General features: G+C 32.5%; 1 long non-coding RNA gene across 1 annotated transcript in view; it reads left to right on the top strand.

The window, feature by feature from the left end:
• Nucleotides 1-5,609: 5,609 nt before the first annotated feature.
• LOC123268819 overlaps nucleotides 5,610-13,735 on the top strand; it is a 14,036-nt gene continuing 5,910 nt past the window's right edge. The window contains exons 1-2 of the long non-coding RNA XR_006510303.1: nucleotides 5,610-6,327; nucleotides 10,044-10,046. This is a non-coding gene — a long non-coding RNA (uncharacterized LOC123268819). The remainder of the gene's footprint in view (nucleotides 6,328-10,043; nucleotides 10,047-13,735) is intronic.

The raw sequence follows: 13,735 nt of genomic DNA, 5'->3' as shown, positions 1-13,735 counted from the left end.
GTTACCGAAACTTGGCATACCACGATCGAGCTTCTTTAGGCAAAACTGTGGAAGTGCCTAAGTTCAGTATGTCATGGGTTGCCAAATTGTTATGAAATAACGGAAACCAAAGGTTTACCGAAACGCTTACCCGATTAGATTTTTAGTGAGGTATGCCGAAAAATCAGTTCGGGTGAAAGTTGGTCTTCTTCCGAATTCAGGCTAGCCCCAATTCGGATCTTTTATTTATTTTGGGCTTAGCAAGCAAGCCGAACATTGGTATGCCAAAAGAATTCCACATTCGATGTAATCTCGTAATAGTTTGGCACTGTCTATGTTCGGCATATAATGGATTGCCTAATTAGTACGAAATAACGGTAACTAAAGGTTTACCGAAGTTTGGTTCACCAAGCTCGGGCTCATTTAGGCAAACCTGTGGCAGTACCTAAGTTCGGGATATCATGGATTGCCTAATTAGTACGAAATAACGGTAACCAAAGGCTTACCGAAGTTTAGTTCACCAAGCTCGGGCTTACTTAGGCAAACCTGTGGAAATGCCTAAGTTCGGTATATCATGGATTGCCAAACTGTTATGAAATAACAGTAACCAAAGGCTTACCGAAGTTTGGTTCACCAAGTTCGGACTCACTTCGGAAAACCTATGGCAATGCCTAAGTTCGGCATTTCATGGGTTGCCAAACTGTTATGAAATAACGGTAACCAAAGGTTTACCGAAACTTGGCATACCACGATCGAGCTTCTTTAGGCAAAACAGTGGAAATGCCTAAGTTCGGTATGTCGTGGATTGCCAAACTGTTATGAAATAACGGCAACCTGTATTCTGAAGCTTGGTCTATCAAAATGAAACTTGACTAGGTAAGTCTGTGGCAAGTCCTCACTTAGGTATAATATCGGAATTCCTAACTCGACCGTTGCAACGGTAACCGAATGTTTGCCGAAGTGTCGGGCTTATAAGTATCTTGAGGCAAGAGGTCGCTCATTATCGGCGTAGCGTCGCGGTATGGTATAGGGCTCTCGTGCGTCGGGTACAGTGTTCGAGTCTCGCGTTCGACATGTAAAATTTTTAATAATTAATAATTATTAATTATAATTATTCTTAAGGCGAGTGTGAGGTAAATTTAAGTGTTGTGTGTGACTAATGTATCTAACTCCATCATTTCCTCCCCCCTTGACCCATAAAATCGACCAATCAAAAAAAACTTCTTCATAGTAAGAAAAACCCTAAAAAGCGAAAAAAATGACCGAAAATATAAAAAAAATAATACTAAATAAAAAAAAAAAATTTTTTTTATTTACTTAATATTTAAAAAATTTTGTCCTAAAGTCGATATTTATATTTAAAATTTAAAAAGTAAATTAAAAAAAATAAGCATTCATTATTATTAATTTTTGCTTTATAATAAAAATAGCTAAAAACAAAAAAAGGATTCAATTTGGATTCTTCCGTGCGAATTTAGTTTCTGAATTGCTGCCTAGTTAGGTAGCCAAATTCGGACCGAATGAGGCTTGGATAGTCACCAGCAAGTGTGGTTTCCAAACCACCGCCTAAGTCGGAAGCCAAGTTAGGCCCAAACTCGCGACTGCGTTACTTCCGGGACGTGGGCCAACTTTGGCTTCCTGGTTCGGCGCGAACTTGGAATTCGGCATGCCTAATTCGAAACGAACCACCGCCGAACTTAAATTTCTGGTCGGGTAGTCGCTGGATTGTGTTCTCGCCAATCAAGATACCTTGAGTTTGGTCCGCTGGGATAAAATCAAGGTAAGTTGATTTTACATTAATTAATATTTTAGTTAGTGCGTGTCGCTGGATACACACTTGCTAAAAATTAATTATTACTCTCCCAGTATCTTCGCCTTCTGCCGAGATACTGTTGGTACGCAAACCGAGTAGGTGGGGTAAGAAGGATTTGATCCGCTTGTGCCTGGGAATAGAGTCAGAGACTCCTGGACGACGACTAGTCACCAGGAAGGGGGAGCTAGCTTTGAGTTCACTTAGTTCGCGATTTGATTTACCGACCGTCTGTTTATTAGCGATCGTTTAAGTTTCTTTTAAATTATTTCTTGTAAAGAATTAACTGCATTACTCTGTAGTTATTTTATTCAATTAAATTATATTTTCTTAATCAACTGTTGAAGGCAAATAAGTTCTTTTAATTTTAATTAATTATTTATCTTATCAATATTTCCTCAATAAAATTGACCCTGGTTCCGGCGAGCTTACAAGCTAAGGATTTACCTGTTACAAAATGTTAGCGTATTAGAACCAATTTTACATATAAAAATAATTTTTAAGACAGTAATAAATTAATTTGTATCAGTTTAATACTTGAATAATCAAAATTTTATACATTTAGAAGTTTACGTCTGAATAACTTTAGAACGGTTGTCTTTATGATAAAAGTGTAAGAGACCTTTTTTGTAGAGCGTTGAATTTTCTACAAGAATATGCTATGGACTTATTTATATGAGGTCTAATATAAACTCACATTAAGATGATCCTCTCCACATTCCTTTCTCAATCCTTTCCTACCAATATCCTGTTACGTGAATGTGGAACGCTTCACGTAATAATTACCGTAACTCCTATTCTTTCCCGCTTCACAGCATTATTTATATTTGTAAAAATGCTTGCCGTAAGATGGACGGTGTGGCTTAATGTATATAGAATAAAATATAGTACAAATATATTACAAGCGAAAGCGCGGCGCAGGCCCAAGTGAAATTGGAGTGAAAAAAACACCAAGAATAACGCGAACAAATTCGTTCTTACTAGAAGCTAAGTATAAGGAAATCTTAGCGACTGTGAGCGGAAAACCCAAAAAAGATGACAAATACAAACCTAATTTAAATGCACCTAGATCCAGAACAAACTCTCTGACATCCATGACATCAGACGGAATGGAAGTCCATATTGAGAATGACGACGAATGGGAGCGCCCCAAAAAACCAGCGAAACGTAAGTTAAACACAACTAGCGATGAATCTATTCCAGTAAGCCCAAATAAATTTACTAATCTTGAAACGAATGAGATTCCCCCAACCAGCTCAACAAGTCAACATGAATAAGTTAACCAAGATGAAACAGCTGGTAAAAGCGACCAGACAGTACCTAACGGCACTGATAGAGGGCAACAAAAGTCCTACAGGCAGCAGCCAATATTCATACTTGGAAATGACATCAAAGACACGGTAAATAAATTGATATATGAGGAAATTAAAAGTAACAGCTTTACCCGAGTCAGAATAATGAACCTATATGAGCGTACATGAACCTACAGAATAGTTTTTAATTGTTTTGATTGATATTATTCAATTTATAAATTGAATTTTTAAGTTTTTTTATCAATAAATTTTTAGTTACTATTTAAATTTATTTGTATTATACTATTTAATATTGTTATAAGTGTATTTTGCGAGGTTATATTGATCAATCGAAACAATTAAAGATATTAAAAATATCGATCAAAACAATTAAAAATTGTCCTGTAGGCTCATGTAGGTTCATGTAGGCTTATGTAGGTTCATTATTCTGACTCGGGTAAACTTTAAAATTAGACAAAATAATGGTAACCATACCATACAGGCTAATGATAAAGTAACCTATGATGCCATGAAAAAAAGGCTTACCAGTTTAGAAATGGAGTACTACACATATACTCCATTGGAGAATAAAGCACAAACAATAGTGCTTAAAAACATCTACGGCAACTTTGACGCAGATGATGTTGCGAATGCTTTAAATGAGATGAACCTGCCTAACGTAAAAATAACAAAAATCATCCCGATACCATGCAAAAAGAGCGAATTCATAGAACATCATTTTATAATAATAATATTACCTGAAAGTAAAAAGAAAGAGCTTACAAAAATTAAAAAAATGCTGGCCCAAGAGGTCTCATGGGAACATCTAATAAAACAGAATATCACACAGTGTAAAAACTGTCAACGAATGGGACACACGAGCTCTCAATGCGCACTAAAATACAGATGCGTTAAATGTGGTGAAAGCCACGAGAGAGGAAAATGTGAAATCACCAAAGAAAGCTCAAAATGCGCTTTAAAATGCGCAAATTGTGGACAACAAGGACACCCAGCGAACTTCGCGGGATGTGGATTTAGACAATTCGTAGAAGAAGGCCAAACAATACTTAAGCAGCAACGTCAAGCTGACAAAAATATGACAAATTATACAAGAAACGCTAATCCAGCTCACAGTAGACCAATAAACGCAAGAAAATGGCCAACCTTACCAGCAACAAAGCCACTTCCAAACTTTGGAGCAGCGTCACAGCTCCCTAGTATCCAGATGAACCTAAACAAGAGACTTAATCAACCACAGCCAGGAAACTTGTATGAAAAATAAGCTCCACCGTGGGCAGTCGACATTATGAATACCCTCGCGATCTTGAAATCACTAAGGATCCATGGTGGGTACATAAAGGGTCCACTGAGGAGCTACACGGGATGTACTGTGGAACGACAGTGGATCCACTGTGGATTTTGTGACGTTTTGCCATCGTGGTTCCACCGTGGTTAAGCAAAAGGCTTTCTGTGAATCTATTGTGGTTTGACTGTGGTTCGATGGTGGTTTAGCGGTGTTCCTACTGTGGCTCCACAATGGTTCCATTGTGAATTTGCAATGGTTCCATTGTGGGTCCCGAGTAGAAATTCAAGTTCTGTTTTAACCGTAATTTTTTTATTATGAATATTAATTATTATTGTTATAAAAAATAAGTAGTAGTAATTAATAATAATTGTTACTAACATAAAAATTTGTAATCAACAACTATTACAATTACTACTATAAAAATCGTTTATGAACACAAAAAAATATATAAATTAATTTTTTAATAAAAAAACAAAAATTAATGATTTCCCCGATTTGGAAGAGTATTTTTTTACGAACAGGGATTATTTACTGTCCAGTTTGTACAGCTAAGGAGTAAGGAGGTAGGAGGAGAGGATTACTTATGCTAAATTAATCTAATACACTCCGTAAATAAAGAAATAAATAAAAATCGCCTTGCCCTAACCGAGAACCGAACTCGGAACCTATCGCTCGCCAGACTTACGCGCTACCCGCATCGCTTCTGGCCGACTGAGAAAAGTTGAATCTCAGTAGTCACATAAGCTTTTTAAATGACGCGTCTTCAAATGACTAAGTTCTAAGTGGAATCTGAAAAGGAACTTTACAAAGAAATTAAATGAATAATAATAATTATATCTACAGACATTCAAAATTGAAATTTAGTTTCCCATTCTCAATTATTTATCTTATACTTCTATTTTCAATTGTAAGATTCGGTAATTATTTATTTTCACGGGGTGTGAAATCAACATGTTTAGATTATTTTCTACTTAATAGATATTTTTTTTTTTTTAGAATAAATCTAAAATAGAAAAATTTTTCAAAATTTTTTTTTCAAAAATGTTAATTTTTGGGATAAGAAAAATTATGAAACATGTCAATTTTTTAATTAAAAACAAATTATGAAAAATGTCAAATTTTGGGTTAAAAAAAAGTTTTAGCAAAATATTGTTATATCCGGCGTGCCGTCTATAATACAGGGCCTCCCATTCCTGCCGAAAAGTGCAGCGCTTACATATTTAGGGACTGGACTGCGTGACAACTTACTCGTGGCCGAAGAATACACATTACCGCGCATTGTCACCTCATCGCAGGAACCAATTGTTTAATTAGTAGCCCCACTTAATGAATCGCAACCGAGGTGATAAAAGACACGAACACCATAATTCGACAGCTCATTTACAAGGTAACAGTTCTGCCTTAGAGCCCGGGTGAGTCCTATACCCCGACACGTATAGGCAGACTTCAATTATTAAATTAATTAGTCATCTTTTCCCTAATTATTCATTTCGATTTCCTTAACGGTATTTCTGAGTTCTGTGATAGCGATTCTTCGAGCCACGATTCGTTTTGACGATAATCGAGATTCCCACAGTTCCAGTGACCTGGTCCCACTCTCAAATTATTATTTTCTTCTTCTGTAAATTTATAATCGGCGAACTTTGTTTGCCGGAGTCGTTACTCCGGTTACGAACTCATATTAACTTTCAACCTTTGTTTTTATATTGTTATTAGTTAATAAGTGAATAGTGTAAGTTAAGACGTGTTTGCCCATAGGGCCAGTTAAACAGAATATATAAACTAAAAACCCGAATCGAAGTGTATCATCATTCTTAAGTTAAGAACCTTCAAACTTCAATCTCCAGTCAGCAGAAGGAAGCGAGAAGCCAAGCAGCGGAACTCAAAGGTACAACGTCCAATCAAAGGCCGAATCATCGTTGGAATTAGGATTCGCAATAGTAAGTGGAGGATATTTTATTATTTCCGAGGTCGATTGTCATATTCAAGTGGCCCTCTCTCTTTACGAACCCATAAAATATAAACTTAATGATTCTTTCGTTAGGGAAATTCATCTGTTATCCGAACCTCCGTTAATCCAGCTACCGCAGTTTAAGATCTTATTTTTCGGACATAACAATATCTAAAAATTAATATTTTTGAAGAATTTTTTTTTCTACTTGTAAAATATTTTTTTTTATTAGAGTAAATATAAAATAGAAAAATTTTTTTTAATTTTTTGAAAAATTTTCATTTTTGGATTAAAAACAATTGTGATAAATTTCAATTGTAGAATATAAAAAATTTGAAAAACGTCAATTGTTGGATTAAAAAAAAAACTGAAAAAATATCAAAAAATTAATATTTTCGAAAAATGTTTTTTTTTTTATTTGTTTATTTTTATCCATAGAATACGAAACAAATCACCAAAAATTGATAGAACAAGTGGATGAATTTTATTGACGATTTTCTATCAGAACAAAATTTAAGTTAACATTTCAATTGCGACAACAATAGTTTACTTTTAAAAACGTGAAACTAAACAATTACCTGCGATTCTTATATATTTTAAAACTTTTTGCAGTGAAAATGTGTGAACTAAGTTGAATTTAGAAAAGAATAATTTTTTTTTTCAAAATTCAAATTTTTGAAAAAAAAAAAACCCTTTTCTGAGGTAGGTATTATTATTATTATTTATTTATTTACTTATTTATTTTTAATTTTTAAATGTCAACTTTTCATGAAAATTTGTTTGAAGTGATTGTCCCGAGCGATTCCGAAATCTTATCAGCTAGAAATCTTAAAGAATTCGGCAAAAAATAAAAAACCTTTGACCAAGAGTATTAATCGATTCCAAAAACTAATTATCTTTTTAGCTTAAAAAACAACGCCATTTTTGCAATTGTTGAATACAGATATTTTTTAATTTCACTACTTTTGTTTTAGGCACACTCACCCACTCGGTTTCATGGTATTATTTATTTAATAAGAAAAGTTGAAAATTTGTTATCTGACAGTATATGTAGAATTCATCTGTCAACTCTACAAATTCAAGGGGGTCTTCTGGTTTGACGCGCTGATTTTTGAGCATTTTTTTAGGATTTTTTTATAAAGACCAATGAGGAGATAGAACTTTAAACTTTTTACTATTTATTTATACATATTTCAAGAGTGTATAGTTGAATTTTTAGCCATGAGTGGAACCACAGTAGAATCACCACCAAATCACGATGGATCCACGATGAATCCATAACAAAACCACAAATTAACTTACGGTTGAATCACAGTAAAACCACTGTGGAATCACGGCAGAGTCACGACAATTCCACTATAAAACCGTAGGTTGAACCATGATGGAACCACGATCGAACCACAATAGATTCACAGTTAATCCACTGTAAGACCGCTGTTGAACCACTGTGGAATCGCAATGGCAAAATGGCACAAAATCCACAATGGATCCACCGTGGTTCCATCGTGGCTCCACAGTAAGTCCACTACTACCGTGGTTCCATCGTGAATCCACCGTGGTTGCTAAACTGCGAGGGTAGATTGATTTTACTATGCATCATAAATTATTTTTTAGTGATGTATCGCATCGGATGATTTTGGGTATTATATATTTTAGTTTTTTAAGTAATTTTTTCATTAATGTACCCAATATCATATATTCAACCAATCATGTTACAAATAGTTTGCAACACATACTTTTCATCTTAATTTTATTATAGGATTTTATTATAGGGGGGGGGGGGGGGAAGCCACTGTGAGGATCGAAAAAATAGGTGATTTTCGGGAATTTTTGAGTGGGATAATAAAGGAATTTGGGGATCGGGTTTTTTTGTTTTATAAAGTATACATTAAATATTATTCTCCTAAATTTTTATCAAAAAATATCATGTTGTTACAAAGTTATTAGCATTTTTGTGGAGCATCAAAAAAATATCCCCCTCCATGATACGATCTCTAACTCAAAAACGGATTATCTAAAACAAAAAAACGAAAGAGCCTTGTAATCTGCATGCATGTGGTTATCGTTGCAGGTAGGGGATTTTGAAAATTTGGATTTAAAAAAAATTGCGACATATTAAAAATTTTTTCGTCTTTTTTCCTCATTTTTTTGGATTCAAACAGCCCTAAAAAATCTTAAAAATCAAAATTTCCAAAATCCCCTACGTGCAACTATAGCTACTGAATAGACGAATACGGGGGAAAAAAAAAATGGCAAATCGGTTCATATTTATGCAAATTACAATTCTCATCAGTTCAAAAAAAGTAGTTTCGAGAAAAACGCGTTTTCGTCGGAGTGCTGCGCGTGTAAAGTCATTTGACGCGCTGTCACAAAAATGACTATAACTCGGAAAATATTCGGAATTTTGATATCAAACTTTAGATACAATTTTTGAATCTATAAACATATCTAGTCATGTTGTACATGTTACGCTATACGACATACTTTTACTTATTTTAAATTACTAGACTCAATTAATTGTCTTATAAAAAATTATCAAAAAAATTTTTTAGAATAACAGAAGTCACTCGAGTTACAGGTTATCGCAAACACATGTGAGTACACGTCAGAAGATCAGTCACATGATATGTAAATAAATACACCTCAAGTGGCATCTATCTTTTCATTGCAACTCACACCTATGCACCGACCGATGTTATGTTCTCGACCTATTCTGATACTCATCCTACTGTTAATAAATATGTTTGAGAATAACAAATGTAAATTGAGTATACAAATACAAATTAAAGCAATAAAAAACGATACAGATAAATAAATAAATTAAAATATTACCAATTGTCAAATCTCGAGTGTGTCATAAAATAATCAATCTAGTCAGTTAGCTCACATTATGCGCGCCTTGTATCAATTTTTGACGAAGTATAATATGTTCATATACATTACTTAGACCAACAGTGTCCGTTTTTAAGTTCACTGAATTATTGCACCTTATGTGGATCATCTCGCTGATATTTCTATTTCTCTGTACAGGCGTCGTGTCTAAAGTTGACACTTCATCAAATCTGAAGTTGTGTCCAGTTTTTTTGATAATTTTTTATAAGACAATTAATTGAGTCTAGTAATTCAAAATAAGTAAAAGTATGTCGTATAGCGTAACATGTACAACATGACTAGATATGTATGTATGCAAGGCTGAAGTGGTTTTTGACATGATACGAAAACGTGTATTGGAGGTATGGTTTTCATCTGGAATTGTATGAACTTGCTGTAAGCTTTGTAATAATTCTATATTTTATTTTTTATATTTTTTTTGTTGTACAGAGCCTGAAGAAGCTATGAAATATAGCGAAACGTTGCGTTTGCCAATACTGTTGATGTATTGATGTTCATTTGATCCTTTTATCCTCTTATATTTATTTTAATTAACAATAATAATAAAAAATTGACGCGAGTGGGAATATCGGAAAACACGATGAAATAATTTATATAATGTATAAAAGTAGGAAATATTTGGACTAATCCGGAATTATGTAAAATTTCCCGAAAAAAGATAACTTTTAAAGTTATTGTAGGTCTCATAAGTGAAGAAGAAATATGTTTAGCTTAAAGTACAGCGAATTTTGCTGTTAGTTGAAATTTCCTCCGTAATAAAAACAATTCATCGGTTAGTGATCAGCAAAAATGAAATGTATGTTAATCTCTTAGTCCGTTGACTGAATAGCTACATGTAAAGTAAAATTTTGGAAACCTTATAATGACTTTTTAGTCGCTGCCAAAGAGACGATTGTTGTAAAAAAATATAATTATTAAGAAAGAAAAATATTTAAATCGGTTGACCTTAGAGGCCATTCCTGTGATTTCCTGTTTCTCTTGAGATTCTATCAAATTTCATATCTGTAGGAACAATATGAATTCTTTGACAATCATCACTCCCGCACTCCTATGTGGGGGAGGAATTTCGTAAGATCCTATTCGAGATAATTTCTACATCATAAACAAAATGTTCCAACAAAAGTACCACCATAGGAACTATTGTTTGAAAATACGAGATTTTCATTGTTAACGCACCCGCAATCCCTTTTGGAGATGGAATTCGAGTAAATCTATTCTTAGCTGAACTTGACATCATACACGAAGATTCGTACCAAATTTGAAGTCTGTAGAAATTACAGTTTGGAAATAGACATTTAATATTTTAACACTCACCCCCGCAATCCCTATCGAAAGTATTAGTCTAGTCAACAAGTTCAAAAACGTGAAAAATAGAGATAAAGGTCCTAAAAATATGAGCGATGGCTCAATCGATTCGGAATCACCTCTGGAAAAATGTTTTTGAAGGATTTTGGTGCAGGTAAAAAATTGCAATTGTTATTAAAAAAATAAGATGAAAAAAAAATTGATATTTCGAAAAATATTAATATTTAAGCAATTTAAAAAAAAGTTCGTTAAAGAGAAGGAAATTTCCAATAAAAAAGTCTTAACTCCCGGAACTCTATCTCCATTATTTATAATTTTAATTTGACGTTGAAAATAGGGCTCCGCGTGCACGCAGAAAAAAATTTTGTTAAAATAATCTAAGATATGTTCTGGTAATAAATGCATTTGTTAACATAGGGATAACAAACTATATGTTAAAATAACAAAATTTAGGTTATAGCAAGTTATTGATATGTTATAACAACAAAACAATTTGGTTATTATAGTAAAATCTTTAAGTAGATTCGACAAAATAATTTAGTTGATATAACTAATTTTTTTGTTGAAACAGCAAAATTATTCTATTAAAATGACAAATAAATTTGTTACAGTAAATTTTATAAGAATCCATAATTTAAAAGTATGCTATAATCAGCGATATCTGATTTGGAAAATATTTTAGCAACAAATTGGTTTTGTTATTGCAATAAAATGATTTCGTTAGGATAACAAATTGATTTGGTGATTTAACAGACTGGTTTGTTAGTACAACTTGAAACATTTTGTTAATGCTACTAATGGATTTGTTACTATAACTACACTTATTTGTTACCAGAACATATTTTTCAGTTATCCCGTCTTTTGTTATTTCAACAAAATCGTTTTTATGAGTGCGGCTGTTACAGCATGCGCACGCCGCCGCTTAAGAGAGTTCAGCCATAAAAATAATTTTTTTATAAGATAAAATGTGATTTTAAAAATTTTAAAAAATTCTAGTATCTTCTTAACACTTGAAAGAATCGAGTCCTGAAGAAAAAAAAGTTTAATCACAATTTTTCAAAAAGTTATTCAATTGTTAACTAACAAATTTTTTCCCAATCTCCGTTGGCATAAACAATGGGATGAAAGGTATAAATAATTGGCCTATAAATTTTAAACTGCGTGGAGCCCTTTTGATATATATACTTCACAAGATCCTGCGATAAATTTTCATAAAAGTTTATTAATTTAGTAATTATGATTTTTTATAACTATTGAAAAATTAAAAATCTAAAAAATGTTGATAAAATTTTTTTTTTTTTCAATTAATATTTAGCTATGCCTGTTTTCACATTAAACAATAGCAGTAGTTAACATAGGTAATGAATTTTTTACGTAATTTGTTTATAAAATTGTTTTAAACAAATAGAGAAATTCAATATTTTTGAAAAATTTTTTTTTGCTATTTTGTCGTCCACAGAAAATTATGATTTAAAAAAAAAAATTTTGTTCTTAATTTTAATGTTTTTATATCTCGATTGTTTAAATAATTAGTTAAGAAAAAATTTTGTTTTTAAAAATCATAATTTACACTTTTAAATAGTTTGGCAAAAAAAACTTTTTATATTAATTATTTAATTGTTTATTAGTTTAACAATTTGTTATAAACAAATATTGAACAGCGTTATATTTTTTTTCTGAAGCAGAAAAAAATTATAAAAACAGCTATCTATAAAAAAGTGCAAAACAAAATTTTTTTTTATTTATTATAATACTTTTTAATATCATACGGTACGGTAATTATAGCGCCTACTTGATTTGTCAATTAAAAAATTGATATATCTTTTAAACTATTAGAGATACGATAAAGGACATTCTGGTCTTTTTTATGGAGAATGAATTTTTCTTTTAAATGAATCTATGATCAAGTTCTTATCTATTGTTTATTAGCTATTAGATGCATTTGTTTATAAAAATTCTGTATTTTTTTTACTTTTTCGTATCTTTTGTGATCTTTAGCTTGTTAAATTATGCAGATACAGTAAAAAACCTTATGACAATTTTGTTAAGGAATGAATTATCTAACAAATTATTAATTAATCATGCTTTTATTGCTAATTGTTTAAATAATATATCTGTTTTTTCTTTATTCGTATGACACTATGATCGAATTTTCGTAAATTTTTATTTTTTCGTAGTGGTATTTTATTTGTCTGTTCTAAAAATTATGTTTTTAGAAGATACTGTTCCGGTTTGGAGTGTTATGTATGATACAATAAGTTCCATCTTTAGAAAAGGTAAACACAGCTTACTAGAATGCATCCAGAAAGACCCAATTTTAAAACTGGAAGTAGAAAAGTTTTGTAACCCTCAATCGTCAGTCAGCGAGATAAAAGAAGCTGGAGAACGAGTTATGCTGAAATTATTTTCAGCTAAAGAAGATACGATTAACCAGTGCAGAATCGAACGCTTCTCAACTGGTGTCACAAACTCTACCGCAGTAAATTTGGCAACTTTACTACTAACAGCTTTTGCTAAACATCAACATTTTTTAAGAGCTTATTACCAAGTGCAGACATGGCTTGGTAATTTTAAAAATCCTGAAGACTGGAGATTGCAGAAAACGGAAATTCTCTTTTTACCGATTAGAACCACAGAACCTTTGGCACCTATAGATTTATTGAAACTAATACACTGCAGTTGCTTAGCTTCAAATTGCAGCAAAAATTGTAGTTGCAAAAAAGCTGGGATGAAGTGTACTAGAGCATGTAAGGAATGTAAAGGGGAAAGCTGTTCAAATGCTACTGACCTGGTTCAACTTACTGAAAACGCCAATGAAGATGAAGAAGACGATGAAGATGAAAGTTTTAATTATATTTTGGAAATAGAGTTAGAAAAGCGAAATACACAACGATTAGCTTATGGAAGATTCAAACGATCAATCTTTGGATTACCCGGGTAAAAAAAATTATGTATAATTATATATAATTGTTGGAAATACATTGCGCCTACACTTATCGTCTTACATGCGCCTTTGGGCCGCACCCCCCTCCCTTCTAGAACTAGTACTGTACCCCTAAGTGTTTTTGGGTACGTACTCACTCTCTTGCGAGATCCCTTAGTGTGTACTACGATATACGAGTGTCTTGAATAAACTACAACCTTATACTCTAACTATCTATGTTTTTACTTTTTGATCCATACCTCCTGTTCTAGTTGAA

This window comes from Cotesia glomerata, linkage group LG7 (genome assembly GCF_020080835.1).
Source record: "Cotesia glomerata isolate CgM1 linkage group LG7, MPM_Cglom_v2.3, whole genome shotgun sequence".
In the NCBI taxonomy this organism is placed as follows: domain Eukaryota; kingdom Metazoa; phylum Arthropoda; class Insecta; order Hymenoptera; family Braconidae; genus Cotesia; species Cotesia glomerata.
This window is presented reverse-complemented; position numbering and strand designations above follow the sequence as displayed.